General features: G+C 40.1%; 1 long non-coding RNA gene across 1 annotated transcript; it reads left to right on the top strand.

The window, feature by feature from the left end:
- The first annotated feature begins 6059 nt into the window (after window positions 1-6059).
- Window positions 6060-19757, top strand: LOC114897573. The gene is made up of 4 exons (XR_003794223.1): window positions 6060-6427; window positions 11933-12026; window positions 18827-18951; window positions 19095-19757. It is a non-coding gene; the product is annotated as an uncharacterized LOC114897573 (long non-coding RNA).
- The last annotated feature ends 3224 nt before the right edge of the window (window positions 19758-22981 follow it).

The following is a 22981-nucleotide window of genomic DNA, read 5'->3' as shown; positions in this document are numbered from 1 at the left end:
AGATTTATTGGCAGGCTTCATGCGGTAGTTTTTGGAAACTGCAGGATAATATCTACCCAAGGTTAAGTTCAACAGAAGAAAACAGAGAAAAAGAGAGAGAGAGAGAGAGAGAGAGAGAGAGAATGAATGAATCTCTTCCCTGTAGTTCCTGCATAAATCCTGGGGTTAACTGTGATTGGACCAATTTGAGATGACTGGACCAATCACTGTGGCACGGGAATGAAGTTTGCCAATAGGCCAGACCTGGGTCATATATTCTCACTGACCAATCACTGGACTAGGGAATTTGGGAACCATGACTGTCAAGCCTTCGTTACATACTCTACTCTTGATCTGGGGTGGATCCCACCCAGACCATATGGCCTGAGAAGAGAGAAGGTTTGTGTTCCTGCAATTAGAAAAGGAAATGTGACATACTATAGTCATTAAAAAAAGCAACAAAGAAAGGAATGACTTCAAGGCAACCAAACCAAACCAAACCAAACACTTATCCATAAAAACTGGGTGGTGGGTAGAGAGATGAAATTTCTCTTAAGTAGAATAATGCCATTCATAGCCACAGGCAATCATGATGAAGACTCTGGATTAGTGCTTTATTCTCCTATTCCAATAATTATCATAGTCATAATCAGCATTTTAGTAATTACCATAATGATATGGAATAGATAATCTTATGATACATTGTCTCATTCTATGTATATTAGTCTTGACAATTCCTTTTTACTTTAAACTTTGTCATACACTACTCTTTGGTCTCCCACAAGGCTGACAATCATATTCTTCTTTCCCTTAAAATATTTATATTTTGGGCTCACTAATTAGGAGAAAAAAAAATCCAGATCCCTTCTCACACCATAATCAAAAGTGTATTTTGGAGTATTTAAAACCTAACTATGACAATAAAACTATATGTCAGAGGAAGACATATGGCAGAATATTTGGGGGTGAGAAGGACTTTTAAACAAAACTTTTTCTATTACATCAAAAAGAGGATTTATTTTCAATAAAGTACGTCATGGGCAAAGGTTGCAGAGAGGAAAGATTCGAAGAAGATATTTGCAATATCTAAAACTGACAAGGGCGTGTTTTCTAGGATATACAAAGCACGTCTACAATTCAACCAGAAAACATCATAAACCCCAATAAAAGAAATGGGCAAAAGATATGAAAAGGCAATTTGCAGAAGAGGAAACTCTGAAAGGCCAACAAGTGTATGAAGAGACATTAATAATCAGAGACATACAATTTAGAAAAATAATGTACCAATATACTATCATTAGACAAAGAAAAACTTGAGAGCTGAATTATCGAATATTGGTGGTTGGGTCGGGCTAAGTACCAGTGTACCTGCTAGTGAAGGTATAGACAGGCGCAGCTTTTAAATGAGCAGTCAGGAAGCACTTAGTTAAATTAAATGTCTACCTATGATCTAGCAAGTCTTTTGGGGGGTAAATATGCCCAAATAAAATTTCAAGTCCATTGGGGGTCATGTATGAGGATGTTTTTTGTACTAATGTTTGGGGAGGTGATGTATCAGTCCGGGTCCAATCAGGAGAGAGAAATCACACAATAATTTGAGCAGGAAAATTGAATACAAAGAATGATTGGTTTTGATAGGGTATTGGAGTAATATGTTATTGGTTAGTGAGAAGTAAAGAGAACGCTAAAGAATACAGGAGTCGCAGATATAAGGAGTAGCCATGCCCCCTGCCCTGAAATCGGGTGCCCAACGAACGGTCTCGTCCTCTTCCAGGGTTACGGTCTAGACCTTGTTGGAGAGGGCTTGTCTGTGCCTCATTGCATGGCAGAGAAGTCACTGGGGTGCCTCGACAGTATAACTGGCTGGAAATCCATCCTCTAGTGTTTGCCAGAAATTCACCCTCTGGGGTGCTGGGCAAAGCTGTTGGTGGGGAGGGGGTCACTGCCAATGCTCTGACGCAGAACTGCATGGAGCGGGGTACTAGTGGGACCTGCTGGGGGCCGGAGGCACACTGCTGCAGAACTGCCTGATTGCAGCAGGGGGGACAGTCCTGGGGAAAACTGGTGGCCTCAGGGTGCTGTGGACTGCACGGAAGGTGCCCCGCACTTGAGACCAGCTTGCACTCAGACCCCTGATGAGAGAGCAGAGCCAGGAAAGATTTATTTTGGCTGCGTTGGGTCTTTGTTTCTGCACACTGTCTTTCTCTAGTTGCGACGAGTGGGGGCTATTCTTCCTTGCGGTGCACGGGCTTCTCACTGCCGTGGCTTCTCTTATTGCGGAGCACGTACTCTAGGCGTGCGGGCTTCAGTAGTTGTGGCACGTGGGCTCAGTAGTTGTGGCACACGGGCTTAGTTGTTCTGCGGCATGTGGGATCTTCCCGGACCAGGGCTGGAACCCGTGTCCCCTGCCTTGGCAGGGGGATTCTTAACCACTGCGCCACCAGGGAAGTCCTCCTGAAATGTTTCTCCATCTTCCTGCCTCTACTGAGGAAGCTTACCATTGTGTCAGCTGACAAAAGAAAAACATTAAAAGGGGCCATATTCATATTTGCAGGGCAGGCAATACACTGATAACAGGCACGGGTCAGGAGTGGAAGGTAATCTGAGTTATCACGGGGGGAGAAGATTAAAAGCCACCCTATAAAGCCGAGAGATGGAGAGGAACTAACTTGTTTGCTATGTGGAGGATGGAAATAAAAGTAAATATAAACTAAAAAAGGAAAGCTTTTACAGATAATTATGACAGTGTACCAAGAACTGAAGGGTATGATTAAATTAACTCTTGCCCCATGAGTCTAAAATTTTTTAAAAAACACTATTTTTTTTTTTTACCATGACAGATGTTCAGACAATATATTCTTAGTGTTCAACAAATACTTGAGTTACCTAGTCTTTTGGGGTGAGGGACATCTTTTCATTAGTTTGAGGACTAAAGGAAATATTACCAAAGCAGTGGTATAGGCTATGATGAAAACAAAACAAAAAAAAAGAAATTAAAAAATATAAATAATTAAAAAACTGTTGTAGATATAAAACTTTTAGAATACAAAAGATTTGTTTAAAAGGGGGAAAAGCCTAAAAAAAGATGATTTTCTTTGAGTCACAAGGCATGCTGATTCACCTATATATAACTGAAGTAACAAAACAGTGAGGTCATGGAAACTCAGTAAACTGTCACAAGGTAGCTGGTTAAAATAAGCCTTCTGTGACCAAAATAGTTTACAATCTAGTGTTCTAACAGTTTATTGTAGCAAATACTTTAACAAATGTACTTTCCTATAACAAATATTTATAGTATCAGAATTGTCAGTCAACAGGGCTTGGGACTATTAAAACAAACCTTTCAATATTACAGGAAAGTTCTTTGCTATTCTCAGTAAACAGTCTCAAACAGAAACTCAACTTTATGCCGACAGGACACAGAACAAGTCTACATTTAACGTGAATTTTATGATTTGTTGCCTGTGAACATTCACTAAGCTTTTCCTCGAGTCTAACCAGATGGAATATCTAGTAGAACACTTTGTCTTTTCAAAGTTCCCCTTCCACAGTCTTCCAATTCTTTTCAAGCTTCTCATTATCCTGCTAATTAGGTTTTGTAGCCTTTGGCTTCAGTTACATTTTCTAGTCAAGGTTGAATTTTAAAATCTGGGGCAACTCTGAAGGAGAAATGTTATCAGCGGGCTGTGATTTCTCTGGTGGGCGCTAGGAGCCCATCACTTACCATGACTGTGAGGTATGATTCTGGAATTATACATTTTAGCCTGATGGGCACTGGAGAAATAGGTTACCACACCAAGGCTAAGTGTTTTGAAGTCAAGCATTCTGTTCCTGTTTCTTTGTGTTCCCCGCATGAAACGCAGATGTATGATAAATGCCATGTACGTATTGAAATGGATTCTCCTGCTCTTTTGAATTCAGCAGCAAAACCAAAGAGAACATAAATAGCAAGTAAATAATGTTACAGATTATGGCCCAGATCCACACCTTGGGCTTTATGTTTTTCGGGTTCATGCTGCTGTTGTCTGAAATATTTCTGTATGCAGAGTGATGTTTTCCTCTGGGGCTCTAGAGACTCCTTGGCTAAAGCTCAGAGCACACAATTTTATTTTAACTGCATAACCGATCTTACAGGAATCCTATGTCATCAATTCCAAGTTGGTGAGCAAATGGTTATCCACCAGGGCCAAATAATGAGTGGTAATATGCCAATAATATCCATCTCCCAGCTTAGGAAAGAAAATTCTGAAATTACTCACTGCAGTATGAATTTGATAAGAGATGCCATTTACAGAACACTCTATGACATAAATCACAGAAAGATCCTTTTTGACCCACCTCCTAGAGAAATGGAAATAAAAACAAAAATAAACAAATGGGACCTAATGAAACTTAAAAGCTTTTGCACAACAAAGGAAACTATAAACAAAACGAAAAGACAACCCTCAGAATGGGAGAAAATATTTGCAAATGAAGCAACTGAAAAAAGATTTATTTCCAAAATTTACAAGCAGCTCATTCAGCTCAATATCAAAAAAACAAACAACCCAATCCAAAAATGGGGAGAAGACCTAAATAGACATTTCTCCAAAGAAGATATACAGATTGCCAACAAACACACGAAAGAATGCTCAACATCATTAATCATTAGAGAAACGCAAATCAGAACTACAATGAACTATCACCTCCCACGGGTCAGAATGGTCATCATCAAAAAATCTACAAACAATAAATGCTGGAGACGGTGTGGAGAAAAGGGAACCCTCTTGCACTGTTGGTGGGAATGTAAATTGATACAGCCACTATGGAGAACAGTATGGAGGTTCCTTAAAAAAATTAAAAATAGAACTACCATACGACCCAGCAATCCCACTACTGGGCATATACCCTGAGAAAACCGTAATTCAGAAAGAGTCATGTACCAAAATGTTTACTGAAGCTCTATTTACAATAGCCAGGACATGGAAGCAACCTAAGCGTCCATCAACAGATGAATGGATAAAGAAGATGTGGCACATATATAAATGGAATATTGCTCAGCCACAGAAAGAAATGAGATTGAGTTATTTGTAGTGAGGTGGATGGACTCAGAGTCTGTCATACAGAGTGAAATAAGTCAGAAAGAGAAAAGCAAATACCGTATGCTAACACATATATATGGAATCTAAAAGAAAAGGTTCTGAAGAACCTAGGGGCAGGACAGGAATAAAGTTGCAGACATAGAGAATGGACTTGAAGACATGGGGAGGGGGAAAGGTAAGCTGGAACGAAGTGAGAGAGTGGCATGGACATATATACTCTACCAAATGTAAAATAGATAGCTAGTGGGAAGCAGCCACATAGCACAGGGAGATCAGCTGGGTGCTTTGTGACCACCTAGAGGGCTGGGATAGGGAGGGTGGGAGGGAGACTCAAGAGGGAGGAGATATGGGGATGTATGTAAGTGTATAGCTGATTCACTTTGTTATAAAGCAGAAACTAACGCACGATTGTAAAGCAATTATACTCCAATAAAGATGTTAAAAAAAAATGCCATTTAACTTAGCCTTTGCTAGAGCTGTAAGGAAAACTCATCTGGCAAAGGGTCCTTCTACATAGTTTTCCTATTAAAGTTTAGATTTCTCTTTTTTGTTTATTTGGGGTTTTTTTGGCCACACCGCACAGCATGTGGGATCTTAGTTCCCTGACCAGGGATCAAACCCGCGCCCCCTGCAGTGGAAGCACGGAGTCTTAACCACTGGACCCCCAGGAAGTCCCAACATACAAATATTTGAGGGTAGTTAATATATTAAGTAATTAGGCATAGTAACTGTAAGGTCGGATCTTAACAAACGGCACCGCGGGGCGAGGTTCACTGGTCCGAGAGAAAGGGGCCAGAGAAGTCGCACCCGGGCGAGGGTTGGGCAAGATTTTATAGGGGAAGAAGGGAAAGGGGTGTGGTGAATCTGGGAGGGCGCAGGGTATTCCTTATTTGGTGGTCTTTTCGGGTATCCTGGGGGAACGTTAGTCCCGCCCCTCGAAAGGCGGGAAGGCTGGGCCAGGTGCAAAGTCCCCAGGTCAGTTCCTGGAACTGGGTGGTCCGGAAAGTCTCCAGGGCAGTTTCTGGAACTGGGTGGTCTGGAGAATTTCGGTCTGATGCAAACTGTGAATCTGATTGTGTTCCCCTGCCTCGGGCCAGTTGACCTTACAGTAACTTGGCTTTCAGTTTATGTGATTTGCCAGAAACAATTAACCAGATCATTCAGGAGTGGAAACTGGGGTAGTAAGTTTCCATGGGCGGGTGTGGTCAGTGGTGCTTGAGGGGGAATCAGGAAAGGTCCGAGTCTGGGAGGTCCCAGATTTTACGATAAGCTTCGTTGAGTATCTCAGAAAGATATTGGACAACTAAAGCTCACCAAAAGTTGTGGGCATGGAAAGCAAGAGAAACGGGAAAATACATCTCCAAAAGGTGAGTAGAATGCTGATCATTAACTTGGCTTATGTCATAAGTTTTCTGAAATCTGGCTCCATCTCTGTTTTGCTTAATTGTACTGAGGTCAGTGTGTGTACATTTCAGGTACAATAGAGGGTCTGAACATTCTACCTTTAACTAAATATTCTTTTAATGCCTACATATTAAACAAAGTTTCCTACTCAGTATACCTGGGTATATACATATATAAAACTTAAGAGGAGAAATGTGATGGGTGTGCACTTATTATCTGTCTCCGTTGTACTCAGGCTATTTTTTTTTAAATTGGAGGATAGTTGATTTACAATGTTGTGTTCGTTTCAGCGGTACAGCAAAGCGACTCAGTTATACATAGGTGATTGTATATCTATTCTTTTTCAGATTCTTTTCCCTTATAGGTTATTACGAAATACTGAGTAGAGTTCCCTGCGCTGTGTCCTTGTTGGTTATGTATTTTATATATAGTAGCGGTACACAGGCTGTTTCTGAGACACGAGGAGATGGTCTCATAATGGTCTTATAATGACGGGGCTCATAAATTCTGACACTACAAACAGTGTTTCGACATTAAGTAATCCATCTTGAGTAAACGAAATGAAAGAAAACAGAAAGCCTAGTTGCTGCATGAGGGGCGAAGTTTGTAAAACAATGTAGGTAAAACGGTAAGTTAGCAAAACAGCCAGTGAGTGTAGGTAAGTGGAAGGGTAACCTACTTCAATAATGTGCTGAGCTACTGGGATAACAGAATACCTAAGACAAGGAGCACACATTTGCCATGGCATCAATGATCTTTTCATTCTTTCCATCCGAGGAAAGCGATTTCACTTCCATACAGCAGGTGGCAGCATTGTGGGCCACAACCCCTGCTCAGCCATGGTTGGCTGACTTTGATGAATCCGACAAGGCAGAAATGCTTGTTTGCATTACAAGAGACTGTAGCGTTTTAGAATTTCATTCGGAAGAGAAAGACCACACTTATTGCTTTACAATCATTTAACATTTTCAATATGTCCTTAGAACAGGCGAATAAGGTAGCTGTGTTACAAGCTCCTGGGTGGCTATTTCAAAATCAGAGATGAGATTTTGTTAAATTCTTGCCCTCAGTGAAAATAGATCTGCTTTTAATTATATTTACAAAATAATATTAGTGGCTACATCTTGGTGAGGTTACAGTCTGAAAATAATCATTGTGTTGCTAAAGCCAGACTATTAGTTTTCAGCTGGAGAATTTATTCTTTTACGTATTTTATTTTCTTGATTCTGTTCATATTTTGAAGAATGCCTTCTTTAACAATAATAACTGGCAAGTTTCTACCATTTGCTGAGTTTTGTTCAGAACATTTAAATTCTTAGATTATGAGCTCCTCGAGAGTAGCCATTGTGTCTTAATTATGGTCTATTATCAACACTTTTTTTTTCTTTTTCTTTTTGGGCTGCACCATGATGTGGCATGCAGGATCTTAGTTCCCCGACCAGGGATCGAACCTGTGCCCCCCTGCAGTGGAATTGCGGAGTCTTAACCACTGAACCACCAGAGAAGTCCCTGTGGTGTATTAATTATCAATACTGATAGAATACATGTAAAAATAATGATATTTAATATTTATTGAGGGCCTACTCTGTGCCAGTCACTGTTCCAAATGCTTTACATGTATTAATACATTTAATTCTCATCACTAAGGCTCTAAGGAAGATACTGATATTATCTCTGTTTTATAGATGAGGAAAGGAGGCACAGAGAGATGGCACTAGAGGCACTAGAGAATTTCCGGGATATGATAATCTTGGTTATTTTCTGGTTTCCGAATTTTTTTTGGTTTGGTATCCCTCAGAATGCTAAACTTGTGAGTTCCTTAAAAGTTGATGCAAAACAACGTTTCATATATTTTATAAATTGTATTTTGCCATGTATGGAAATGCTGTGTGATTCCACTTATAGGAGGTCCCTAGAGTAGTGAAATTCATGGAAATAGGAAGTAGAATGGTGGTTACCAGGCCCTGGGGAAAAGGAGAAATGAGGACTTCTTTAATGGATATAGGATTTTACTTTTGAGAGATGAAAAGATTTCTGGAGATCTGTCAACACATCAGTGTGAATATACTTAACACTACTGAACTGTACACTCAAAAATTGTTAAGATGGTAAATTTTGTGTTATGTTTTTATCATAATTAAAATGAAAAAAAAAAGAAACTTGTCCAAGAGGGACAAACTAAACATCATATTTTGTCATTATGTAGTAGATTGTAGTTAATTAAAATTTCATTTGAGGCTCCTAACACATTAAAATCATATTTGTTGGACCAGGAAACAAAGTAGCATGCTTGCTTCTCTTCTTTTAATGTTCCTAACCATGAACTCTTAAAGAAAATCCATTTGAAATGCCAAAGCCCTTGATAAGGAGCTTTAATGGTATGCAAACGTTTTTGTGTGTGTAGGTGGTAAAAAACACAACACAATTTACCGTTTTAACCATTTTTAAGTGGATATTCAGTTCTGTTGTGTGTATTCACATTGTAGTGCAACAGATATGTACAACCTTTTCATCTTGCAACACTGAAAGTCTATACCCACTAAACCCTAATTTGTTACCCCCGACCCCAGCCTTTTCTGCTTTCTGTTTCTATGACTTTGACGATTTTAGATGCTTCATATGCAAGCAATTGTACAGGATTTGTCCTTTTGTGACTGGTTTATTTTGCTTGGCATAATGTCCTTGAAGTTCATTCATGTTAATGCATGTGACAGGATTTTTCTTCTTGTTTAAGGCTGCGTAACATTCCATTGTACGTATATACCACATTTTCTTTATCCATTCATCTGTTGATCAACATTTGGGTCGCTTCCATCTCTTGGCTATTGTGAATGATACTGAGAAGAACTTGGGTGTGTAGATATCTCTTCAAGATCCTGCTCTGAATTCTTTTGGATACATCCCCAAAAGTGGGATTGCTGGATCATGTGGTAATTTTATTTTTAAGTTTTTGAGAGACCTCATACTGTTTTTCATAATGGTTGAACCATTTTATATTCTCACCAACAAGATTTCCAATTTTTTCACATCTTTGCCAACACTCGTTATTTTCTGTTCTTTTGATAGTGACCATCCTAATGGGTGTGAGGTGATATCTCGTTGTGGTTTTGATTTGTATTTCTCTTGTGATTAGTGATGTTGAACAGTTTTATATGGTTATTCATATATCTCCTTTGGAGAATTGTCTACTCAAATCCTTTGACCATTAAATTGGGTTACTTATTTTCTTGTTGTTGAGTTGTAGAAATTCCTTATAGCCTCTGGATATTAACTCCATCAGATACATGATTTGCAAATATTTTCTTCCGTTCCTTAGGCTGCCTTTTCACTCTGTTGATTGTTTCCTTTGATGTGCAGAAGTTTCCAGGTTTGATGTAATACTATTTGTCTCTTTTAGCTTTTGTTGCCTGTGCTTTTGGTGTCATATCCAAGAAACCATCGCCAAATCCAATGTCCCAAAGCTCCCCCTCCAATATTTTCTTCCAGTTTTATAGTTTTCGGTCTTACATTTAAATATATAATTCATTTGGAATTAATTTTTGTATATGGTATAAGGTAAGGGTCCAACTTCATTCATTTGCATGTGGATATCCAGTTTTCTCAGCACAATTTGTTGAACAAGCTATCTTTTTCCCATTGTGTAGTCTTGGCACCCTTGCTGAAAATCATTTGCCATATATGCAGGGGTTTATTTCTGAGCTCTCTGTTCTATTCCATTGGTCTATGTATCTGTCTTTATGCCAGTACCACACTGTCTTAATTACTGTCACTTTGTAGTAGGTTTTGAAATCAGGAAGTGTGAGGCCTCCAAGTTTATCCTTCTTTTTCAAGATTGTTTTGGCTATTCAGGGTTTCTTGAGATTCCTTATTAATTTTAGGATGGTTCTAATTCTGAAAAAGTGCCATTGGGATTTTGATAGGGATTGCATTGAATCTATAGATTGCTCTGGGTAAACATTTTTTAAATGGAGATGAAAAGTGTCAATAAAGGCACAATGTGTTAATGTACTAATTACTCCTAGTTTGTAAATATTACCATAAATATGGTACAGTGGGAAGAATCCTAGACTTTGAAACAGAAGATTTGGATTTAAATAATTACTTTGCTCTGTGACCTCATGCAAATTACTCCATATCTTTGAGCCATAGTTTTTTCATCTTTAATGAGGATAATAATCCTTTGTGTCTCCTAGAATTACTGAATGGATTGAATGAGTTAATGGCAAAAGAGCACTTAGGAATATTAATGATTATAATTATAAAATTATGATCAATACTAGTAATGCTTTACATTTACATGACAAATTATATAGGAAGTCTATGCTTTATGTCAGAGTAGACTATCTTAGCTTGTAAAGTGATAGAAGACAAAGAGTAGTGCTTGTTTACTTTTTGGATGTGTCACGTAGAAACACAAACAACAAATTTCTGGGCAAGCTTTCTGGTGATGCTGCCAATGACAGTTAAGATGGTCATGGATGATATTCCCAAACAGCAAAAGACAGTTTTACTTGGGAAAGAGATAGATCTGTAGTTTGACTCTCTTAAGAGAGCCCCCTTAAGATAACCCCTTATTATAAGTGTGGACTTTTTAGAAAGTGGAATTTCTTTTTTTTTCTTGTTGTTTTGTTCATCCTACCACCTAGAGATCTAGCACCCACCGCTGTTAACATTCTGGGACAAATTTCCTTCCTGTTTTTCTATACATATTTTTACGTAGCTGAGCTCAAACTCTAGATGTAATTTTGCATATCCTACTTTTCATATTTAAAAACACACTGTAGTCATTTTCCTATGTCTTTAACGCTCCATAAAATCATATTGATGGTTGCATAATATGATACATTTAACCAATTGCCTACTGTTGGGCTTTTAATATTATTCAATTTTTAACACTAATACTAGGATTTTGTTGCTTCCGCTAAGGAAGAACTGATCCAGACCTGACTTTGTTCCTTTCTTAGGAGAACGAGCCAGATTCTCTGGGCCAAAGAACTATGGTTCCTATGAGAATTTTCCATCAAGGAGGATGTAGAGGTCTCTCTGAGATTTAATGGGGTCTTCAAGGACTCTCTGATATGATATCTGTACCCACGTTGATCCCCCAACCTTTTCTTTTGTGAAGATGGGAACAGCACGTGGTATTGCCATTTCCTCTTTTTAAACCATCACCAGGCTGTCATTTCAGCAACATCTTAACAAATGAAAATCCTCCTCTGAGTCAATAGTAATTATAGGAATTTATCACAATTGCCAATCAAGGTGTTCTGAAGAGACTCATCTTTCTTGTTAAATTATCTTTCACTGCGCGCAAACAGTGAGTTATCTTTAGGAAATCAATTGCAGGGAGATTACAGCTTTCACGGAGTGATATAACCTTGCCAACTGTCTTGTTATACATAATTCCTCTACCAAGAAATTCAGCTGGGCTCATATGACTTACTTTTTGGATTCATATTTCAATGCAGAAAAAGTGGACAAGTCAACTTCTAAAAGCCCAGGAAGGAGGTGGAGGCAAGGACCAAGACACTTGCAGCTACTTAAATCATCACCCCAGTAGAGGTCAGTAGGCTGGAGCTTGTCATCACAAGGGACTTCGATCCAATGGATTTGGGGGGAACAGTTGGTTACAGGTGGTAGATGTTATTGGCTACTCTTTTTTTTTTTTTTTTAACATCCTTATTGGAGTATAATTGCTTTACAATGGTGTGTTAGTTTCTGCTTTATAGCAAAGTGAATCAGCTATACATATACATACATCCCTATATCTCCTCCCTCCCTATCCCACCCCTCTAGGTGGTCACAAAGCACTGAGCTGATCTCCCTGTGCTATGTGGCTGCTTCCCACTAGCTAACTGACTACTCTTTACATACCTACACTAGAAGAAACTCTAGTTGGAGGATACTTTAGGCAATTAGTGAACTCTTAAAAAAACAGTAACATAGGAGGTTTTTCTGAAAAGCCATGGCGATATGGAGTGATCAGGGACCATTTCATGCAGCAGTCGGAGAAAGTTCATTTTAGCATTTAATCTCTGCTGCAGGTCCCCACATCAAATGTATGGCTCATTGATGCTATACCAAGATGGTAACTAGCATGTTATTAACCCAGAATTACTAGGGATTTACCATGGGGTTTTTAAATGAACTTGATTTAGCAATTTTTATATTTATTGGCTGTGCCCAGTGCATGTTTTTTCTTCTTGGAACATGTGTGAATATACTACGTGATGCCAGCGGTCATGAAAATCAGACAAAACCTTAGACTCTCACATTAGCATGATCTACCTTGGCTTGGTGTGTGTATAAAATAGATATGCTATTATACACTTTGGGATTGGGAGGTTATTAGCAGAAGGCAGAAGGACTTCTTTTAAGTTACGCGTCACTACCATGTTAATCACTTCTTCTGTGAGTTATCTCATTTAATGCTCACCTCAACACTATGGGATCAGACTATTACTATTCCCATTTTACAGATCAGGAAACTGAAGCACTTGCCCAAGGTCACAAAGCTAGGAAATGGCAGAGGAGGGGTTTGAACCCGGCCAGTGGACTCTGAAGTCCATGTTCAATGGCTCTTTCCTTACTGTGTTCTCTAACAAGGACCCCTGGGGGCCCTGCACTAACAGTCATGCATGAAACCACAACACCATTATCTCAGTCTGTTGGGCATTGCCTTTCTTGAGAATATCAGAGACCATTTCCCTATATGGAAGCTTGGTCTCTCCTTGGTAGATGGATAAATGCAGCTTCTGGGGAAGGACAGACTGTAAGGGCTGCACTCGACTCCTAGTTTTGCACAAACACTTGTTTGATTTGGGGTAAGTCACTTAATATTTCTAGCCTCAGTTGCTTCATTTTCTTTTTTTCTGATATACAATTTTTAAAGGTTATTTTCCATTTACAGTTACTGAAAAATATTGGCTGTATTCCCCACACTGTACAATACATCCTTGAGCCTATCTTGCTTCCATATTTGGCAATTGTAAATAAGTCTGCTATGAACATTAGGATGAATGTATCTTTTTGAATTAGTGTTTTTGGTCGTTTTTGGATATAAACGCATGAGTGGAACTGCTGGATCAGGCTTCATTTTCTTTTTAAAAGATAAAATTGCATCAGTTGAAGGCTTTGACCCCTTCCAGAAACTGGGTTTTTAATTCTATGGAACTAATCGTTTTAGACACCTTCCTGAATTCTCATATAGTTTCAGGGCTCTGTAACATAGTTCTAAAATCGTGAATTCAGACAGAAGGCCTGGTTAGGAGCATGATGACATTATTCTCAAAGGGCCACTAAGGCTGGAAGAAGGAAGGTGCAAGGCAAGGAAGACAAGGCTCTGAGGGAGGGTGGCCAATGCAAGAGGATCCGATGGGGACAGTCGAGGAGAAGGGAGTAGGGCTGGCATTGTCAGGGGTCAAACACAGTGGAACTTGCAAGGGAAAATGACTGAACATAAGAACTGTTGATGGTGGGACCTAAAAGGGAAATCTGATTTGAAAGTTAAATGAAGCCTAGGGTAGTTTGTCGGTGTCTAAAGAATTTTTAAAATAGAGTGGAATGGAACAGAATAGAATTGAATAGAATAAAGTAAAACAAAATAAAACAAAATAAAGTAAAATAAAATAAATAAAATAAAATGCTAAGCTTCTCTATCTGGACAGTCGATGCCCAGTTTTTAGGCAGATTTCTGTGGTATTTGGATATGGGACACACACACGTGTTGGATGGCTTTCTGGTTTTGCACAGGTAGGGCTGTTTCTGTTATATTCGGTGCTTTGTGTGGAAATGGTCCCCCAGGGTAGGCATAGCCCCTTAGGAATGTGGCTTGGGAGCCAGTCATGTGTTTGTGAGAAAGGTGCTCCTTCTTGCAGGCAGCTCTCCGTGTGCCAGGGACGTGACCAGGTGCGGGGTCCAGATGCTGGAGGTCACCCCGCTTTGCTGCTTACCCAGGCACCTTTGTGTGTATTCAGCTTGCACGCTGACCCGCAGCGCCTCCAACTTGGGAACAGGGGTCCTGATGCCGGAAGAGTCAGAGGCTTAGCCCATGTCTCTAGGGGGTTAAATGTTCTCTGTCTATGTGACTGGCCTTCTGTCTGCAGAGTGAAATTGAGATGTCTCCCTGATCCTGTTCCTCCTGTTTATAGGCTGCGGCTTCTGATGGATGTCAGGGGTGCTAATACTCGTTGGTTCTACAGGTTGATAGACTGAGATAGCACAAGGGCATAAAATCAACCTGCCAGTCCTAGTTTCTCTCTTTGATCTAGTTATGAGCTTAGCAGCCAAAATAGTTTATGACCCTCTCCTGTCTGGAGAGGATGTTGGGGGCAACCCTGCTCCGAGAAATAATGTCCTTGCACTAATTCAGCCAGCAACTGAGCAAATCAAAATGAGGGTCGCAAGCATTTGGAGTCAGTACCTTTTCTTTCAGAGTGGGAAGGGTGAGGGCCTTGGAAACAGCAGCCTTTGAATCAAAGCCCAAGGCCAAACACAGTTTGATGGCCCTTCCCGCGCCCTCAGCATCCTCTGGAGCCCTGACTCACAAATCTATGGAAGGCGGCAGCTCTTTACCCTGAAGGGGCCTTGGAGCATCCTCCAGTTCTGTGCAAGCTTCTGTCATTGCTAAAGCAAATGCTACCCTCTGAGCCTCCAGGGCTTAATGGTACAGGACCTCCGAGCATCTTGGAAGCTGGTGGGGGCAGGGATTGTGGGTAAGTAGTCAGCAGAGAAACCAGCTGATAAACGTTTACGAAAGGAATGTACTACTTTTTCTCTTGTCCACCTTTGTTACGGCAAAAACAATAAAACAATATAAAATGAAATTAAAAAAAATGTAACCCACAGCCCCCCATCTCTACACAAGTATTTTCCCTTTTGCACATTGACTCCCGTTCTTGTATCGGTATAGTTACACAGTTCTACATCAGCGATGCAATTTGTAATATATTAGGTGAAGGTAGTCAAATACTAAATGCCTTCTCCTATTTCTTCTTCCTATCTTCCTGTTTCTCAATTTTAATAGGTGGATAATATTCATATGTTAAAGTAAGAACATACTTTCAAAACCTTGCTCTTTAACCTTTATTCCTTCTCTGCCCTTACCTCTTTCTTAACTTCATCCTGCATGGACAGGAAGGAGTGCATATCATGTTTAAACTTTAGAAAATATTCTGGGCTGGCCAAAATCGAGATAATGGAAACATGAAGGTCTTGCCTTCAATAATTATACTTTATATCACTTGTCATCAGTAAATTTATATTGGAAAATCCTCCTGCAGTTTGTAAAACCATTTCAGGCATGTTATCTCATGAGATCCTCACCACAAGTGTATGGTAGATCTTTTCTCACTTTTATAGATGAGGAAAAAGAACCACATAAAAGGAAGTGACAGTTCCAGGACGTGAAGTCAGACTTCTGACTCATTGTCCAGTGAACTCCTATTCGCCCTTCAAAGCCCAGATCACACATAATGATTTCTCAGTAACTTTTATTATCAGTGTTCTTCTAAATTTCATTCTCGTAGAGTGAAAATTTCCCTTCCTTGCTTTAAAAAAAAGTGTGGTAAAATGGACACAACATAAAATTGACCATCTTAACCATTATTAAGTCTACAGTTCAGGGGCATGAAGTACATACGCTCTGTTGTGCAGCCATCACCACCATCCATCTCCAGAATGTTTTCATCATCCCAAACAGAAACTCTGTACCCATTAAATACTAAGCTCCCCATCCCCTTCAACCTCTGGTAACCTCCCTTATTCTTTCTGTCTTTTAGGAATTTGCCTATCCTAGGTACCTCATAAAGTGGGATCATACAATATTTGTCCTTTGTGACTGATTTACTTTGCTTAGCGTGATGTCCTTAAGGTTCTTTTTTTGTTTGTTTTTTTTTTGCGGTACGCGAGCCTATCACTGTCGTGGCCTCTCCCGTTGCGGAGCACAGGCTCCGGACGCGCAGGCTCAGCGGCCATGGCTCACGGGCCCAGCTGCTCCGCAGCATGTGGGATCTTCCCGGCCTGGGGCACGAACCCGTGTCCCCTGCATCGGCAGACGGACTCTCAACCACTGCACCACCAGGGAAGCCCTAACAGTTGTTTTTGATAATAAGCGTCCTAATGTGTGTGAAGTGGTACCTTCACTGCCTTTTAAACATCTATTAAACATGTCTCTATTGCCCACTCCACGCCACGTGCCATCTTGCGTGGTTTACGTGCCTGAATCCTGTGGGAGACGGTGAGGCGTCTGAAGATGGGAACGGCATATCCCCAGTCCCTAGAATGATTTGGCAGAGCACAGGTGCTCAAGAAAATGCTTGTTGAGTTGAATTCTGACTGCTCACTAGCTCCTCATTCTGAGTTGCCCACTGCCATTTCTTTTTCAGAAGTGCCCTTTCATTGTTTTGGCATATGAGGGAATGATGAAGATGAAAAGGGTTTTTGTCCCCTGAGGAGCCTGTGTGGAATAATGAACCATTGCTGGACATCATTTGGCCTTTCCATTTCTTCACAGCTACCAAGAGCCTCACAACTTCACTGCACCTTCCCTGGTTTTTATTGAATGAAACGCTTGAGAGCACCTCTTGTATGATAGACAGTGGGTTGGCGCTCAAGATGCAAAGTTGAACAAGACACAGTGCCTGCACTCAAGAAGTTCGTGGTCTGTTGGGTGAAATACATATAAACAGAGCAATAAAACAGCGTGGAAAGGGCACTGTATACTATGCTATGACAAGAACGAGGAAGATGGAACTGACCGTGTGGGGGAACTGGGGGCATCTAACAGAAGAGTTAATATTTAATTTGTCTCTTAAGTATGAGTAGGGAGACATGGGGAGAGGGGTGATCCCAGGAAGTAGTACCAGCCGTGCAAAGTCAGGGAGGGAGGTGAGAATGAGAATCTCGGAGTAATGGAGTATTGGGCAAGATTGTAAGCCAAAGGGAAGTCATGGAAGAATTTTAAACAGGAAAGGGAAAGGTGGATTAGAGGAGGCTGAGGTAGGAGGCAAGGAGACCCATCGGGAGGGTCTTGTCATCCACAGTCTTGGAGAGAGAAGATGAGGGCTGGAGCCACAGCATTGACCATGGGGGTGAGAGGCAGGGAGAGGGGCTACAGGTATTTCTAGGTAGTGGCCAATTGAATAGAGGGGAAGAGAAAAAAAGTGATGTAGCAGGCTCAAAAATTTCTGCACAGGGTAATTCCTCTCTCTTCATCAATGTTTTAAGAGTATTTTATACTGAACACCGTGTGATAAGTCTTTTACCAGACTTTTGAGTGTGTCTCAAAATACCAAAGGTGCATGTATTTATTTATTTTTAGTTCTTTAGAGGATAATGTTTGCATGTGTCTGGCTCATCTTCCTTGTCACATCTTCATATAACAGTATCAATTTTTAGGAGTCCCTTTATTATGTGCCAGGTGCTTTACATATATGCATCCTGCCCAAATTCCCACAGGGTAGTTTATCACTTTTCCCAGGTAACAGAGAGACGCATTTGTTATGTCATAGACAGTGGTGTTGAAGAAGTCATATTATTAAATCAACTCTATTCCAATACAAAATAAAAATTTAAAAAAAGAAGTCATATTATCTTATCTTAATGGAATCAATCTAACTTCATGTATCCATTGGAGGGGCTGGAAATTCAATCTGTCATTACTGGAGTTATTTTATCACCCTCTCCCTTGGGGCCATGCAAAGGTCTTAAGGCTCTTACCTCAAACAGAAGCTTTGGAGAAAGCCCTTTGGTTTCCTGTCCATGCTGATCACAGCTCATTTGCTCATTGCCAAGTCCACATGTTTTTTTAAAGGCATCCTTGTCAAGACTGGGCATAAAGGTACTCATGGTGTTCACTTCCCTGTGAAACTATTCAGCCATCCCCTCTTATGTACTGCATTCTCTTAGGCATCCTGCCAGGTTAGGCTCTTTGAAAACAAAAGCCAAGAGAAAAGCTGTCTTCAGTCATCATAAAGCCCACTGAGTTGAGGGAGGCCTAGATACCTTCTTAGAATGGGAAGGTCAAAATGCAGCAATAACAAAATAAAACAAAAGAATAGTAATTCAGTAAAGCATCCTGCCTTTTAGAGTTGAGGATCGTTACTCAGGTGATTTGCCAAAGTCATTCTCCAACATATAATAATAATGGCTCTACAAAGGTGTCCACGCCCTAATCCCTGGAAGTTGTGAATATGTTACTTTACATGGCACAAGGGAAATTGCAGATGGACTTAAAGGGAGAATGATTCTGGATAATTTGAGTGGGTCCAGTCTAATCACATGAATCCTTAAAAGTGGAAGAGGGAAGCAGTAGGTGGGTCAGAGGTGAGTGAGGACTTGACTCCATATTGCTGGCTTTGCAGGAATATGGCAGCCGTTAGAAACCTCTAGAAGCCGTGAACAGCCCTTAGCTACAGCCAACAAGAAAACAAGATCTTGATCCTACAGCCGCATAGAACAGAACTCTGCCAACAACTGGATGAACAAGGTAACGGACCCTCCCCTAGAACTTCTGGAAAGAAACATAGCCTTGTCAACACCCGAGTCTGTAGGTATGACTTAAGAACTTAAGTTCTTAAGAACTTAAGAATTGTAAGATAATAAAGTTTTGTATTGTTTTTTTGGCCGCAGGGCATGTGGGATCTCAGTTCCCCGACCAGGGATTGAACCCATGTCTCCTGCAGTGGAAGCGTGGAGTCTTAACCACTGGACTGCCAGGGAAGTCCCTAAATTTGTGTTGTTTAAACTGCTAAGTTTGTGATAATTTGTTATGGTAGCAGTAGAAAGCAAATATAGTCACAAAGCTAGTAAAAGCGAAGATTGCACCTGAGGTCTTATTCCAAAGCCCATGTTCTCTCCATTATATGATGTTTCAGGTTAAAAATGTTTCCAGGTCCAGCACTATCCTACACTAAGTTAAATTAGAAAACAGAAGATGTGCTTTTTCTTTTTTTCTTTTGTTGAAAAAACAATAGATCTTCTTTAAAGAGAGTCAAACAATACATGAAAATACACAAAAGAAAGTAAAAGCTCCCAGAAATTGCATAACCTAAAAGTCATCGCTAACACCATTTTCACAAACATCTTTCCAGAAAAGCTGCTTTGCATGTGTGTATGATATTTATGTTTTTATATATGTTTCTGTAATGGCTTTCTTTCTTTTTTTTTTTGGAATTTTAATTAATTAATTATATTTCATTTTTGGCTGTGTTTGGTTTTCGTTGCTGTGTGCAGGCTTTCTCTAGTTGCAGCGAGTGGGGGCTACTCTTCATTGCAGTGTGCAGGCTTCTCACTGTGGTGGCTTCTCTTGTTGCAAAGTGCAGGCTGTAGGTGCTTGGGCTTCAGTAGTTGCAGCACGTGGGCTGAGTAGTTGAGGCTCACGGGCTCTAGAGCGCAGACTCAGTAGTTGTGGCACACGGGCTTAGTTGCTCTGCATCATGTGGGATCTTCCCAGACCAGGGCTTGAACCCGTGTCCCCTGCATTGGCAGGTGGATTCTTAACCATTGCGCCACCAGGGAATTCCCTGTAATTGCTTTATTGACTGGACAATTTTTCATCGATATCTTTGTGTCAGTAAATATAGATCAACACCATTATTTTAGGTGACTGAATACTATTCTATTGGATGGATGTTTCATAATTTATTTAAGCAATTCTTATAAATGGACATTTATGTGTTTATAATATTTTGCTCTTAAAAACAATACTGTGATTAATGTCTTTTAATCTTATCTTACTCATTTAAATATCCCGTAAAGGTAATTCCTGGGAGTGGAGATTTTCAAGGAGCATGCATAAATTACATTTTTATATATTTTGAAAAAGCTACCTTCCAGGATGATTTTATAACTGGCATGCTCACCAACACTGCATAAGTGAGTTAGTGTTTCCATAGAGTCATTATCACTAGGCTTTGTTAATCTTAATCTTTGTTTACCTGATAAGCAAATAAATTCATTATTATTCTTTTGGTTTAGACTTTTTGGTTACTATCACAATGAAATGTTTTAAAAATGTTTTTTGGTCACATACTTCTTTCTTTCTGGGCCGCCTGTGAAAAATTGATGTGACATAGTGTAAAAGTACAGACTTTCAACAGACAGACCTGGTCTGAATCATTGTTTCATCATCTGCTAGTTGTGAGAGCTTGAGCAAGTTACTCAAATCATCTAAGCCTCAGTTTTTCCATCTGCCAAATGGGTATAATATTATTTACCTCCTAAAGTATCTGAGAGATTTAAGGGAGATAATTTAAAGCTTTTAGGCTATGCCTGGCATGTAGTAAGGTTTTCATAAATATTAGTTATTATTAATGCTTATGCTTTGTGATTTGCAGGAGCTTAGCAACTCTTTAATTATTAAGGCTATTTGTCCTTTGACATGGATGTTGCAAAATGTTTTGTGCGAGTATATTTTAAACTGGTAGAAATGGAGAGGAAAAACACACCTGTACAGTCATATACACGGTGGAGGGCCACACCATCAAAACTTAAGCTGTACCCCAAACAAAACCTGGTAGTCTTCCTAGCAGGTTAGACCCGGCCTCACAAACCCTTTTATTAGCATGATATTAGCAGATCTAAATTCTTGCTCTTTAGGGGGCCAGGAGCCCTGCCCTCTATGGCTTCTTCTTGGCTATGAGGCCCTATAGGGGGGTTTCTGGTTGACCTTTATGTCTCTAACTGGTGTGCATCTCCTTGGGGCCTTGTTGCTATGCTGAGTCCTCCTCTCCTTCCTTGTAGGCGGTAGCTGGCTCAGGTTGGAACAGGGGCCAATGACCTGGCACCTTCCCTTGCTGAGTCTTGCCCTGAATCGTCAGCTTTCTTTCTCTTTACTGATTGACTCGGGGGCCCAGCCTGACAGCCGCTGACAGAGGAGTGATCCGTTGATTCATGTTAACAACTATTAATAGGGCTCGTTATTTCCCAGGAAACCGACAGGATGATGCCCCTCCTTGTCTTCTGTTTTCAGGGCACAGTTGACTCCTCTTCACCACATTAAGTGGCAGCCGTTTAAATCATATTGATGTCTCCAGTTCAAAGTGATGCCTCTGCTGTCTTACCTGTTAATAACTTAAATATGGACGCTGGGCTCCTGAGCATGCCACTTCCCTGCTTTCCGACCCGGGATGGAGCTCATTGCTTGGAGTGAGGCAATGGGGTTTTTTATTTTGAGGCATAAGTGTGGGCATACAGCCTATTTGTGTGGAGTTTCCATAGACGTGTCTTTGCGTCTGTCATCTGTCTCTGTATGCATTTTCTTTCCTGGATTTCCCTCTTTTTATTGATTGCTAAGTTTTATTATACACCCCCAGTGCCTCAGTGGAATTAACCAAGAGGATTTCACAAGGTCTGGCCTTTCTGGTCTCTTCTAGAAGGATGCTGAATTTGTTTAAAGTGCATATGTATTGAGTAGGTGGAATGGACAGTCAGCCGAGTGTGAATAAGAAGTTAAAGTGGGCTTGGAAGGAGAAAACATAAGATTCAAGATCAGTTACCTCTAAAAAGACGTTAAAAAACGTCTAAAATAAAGTCACCTAATGGGTAGCAGCACAACCTGAAATAGCCCAGGACACTGGACTATTATGGTTTACCAGTTGTTTCTTTTTTATTGAAAACAAAATGCAAATGAACAAAACCATTGTCCTTTCATCTACTGTGGCCTGCCTGCTTGCATTGTTTGGTTTTTTTTCAATTTTTTTTCACTGAAGTGTAGTTGATTTATAATGTTGTGTCAGTCTCTGCTGTACAGCAAAGTGACTCAGTTATACACATAGAGACATTCTTTTTTTATATTCTTTGCCATTATGGTTTATTACAGGATATTGAATATAGTTCCCTGTGCTATACATTAGGACCTTCTTATTTATCCATTCTAAATGTAATAGTTTGCATCTACCAACCTTAAACACCCAATCCATCCCTCTCCCTCCCCACCTCCCCCCTTGGCAACCATAAGTCTGTTCTCTATGTCTATGAGTCTGTTTCTGTTTTGTAGATAGGTTCATTTGTGTCATATTTTAGATTCCACATATAAATGATATCACATCGTATTTGTCTTCCTCTTTATGACTTACTTCATTTAGTGTGATCATCTCTAGTTTCATCCCTGTTGCTGCAAATGGCATTGTTCTGTTCTTTTTTATGGATGAGTAATATTCCATTTATAAATGTACCACGTCTTCTTTATCCATTCATCTGTTGATGGGCATTTAGGTTGTTTTCCATGTTTTGGCTGTTGTGAATAATGCTTCTATGAACATACGGGTGCATATATCTTTTTGAATTATAGTTTTGTCTGGATATACGCCCAGGAGTGGGATTGCTGGATCATATAGTAATTCTATTTTTAGTTTTCCGAGGAACCTCCATACTATTTTCCATAGTGACTGCACCAACTTACATTCCCACCAGCAGTGTAGGTGGGTTCCCTTTTCCCTACACCCTCTCTAGCATTTATTTGTAGACTTCTTGATGATGCCCATTCTAACTGGTGTGAAGTGATACCTCATTGTAGT

This window comes from Monodon monoceros, unplaced genomic scaffold (assembly GCF_005190385.1).
Source record: "Monodon monoceros isolate NGI ecotype Baffin Bay Population unplaced genomic scaffold, NGI_Narwhal_1 Super_Scaffold_17, whole genome shotgun sequence".
In the NCBI taxonomy this organism is placed as follows: Eukaryota; Metazoa; Chordata; class Mammalia; order Artiodactyla; family Monodontidae; genus Monodon; species Monodon monoceros.
Note: the sequence above shows the minus strand (reverse complement) of the source record. Positions and strands in the feature narration are given on the sequence as shown.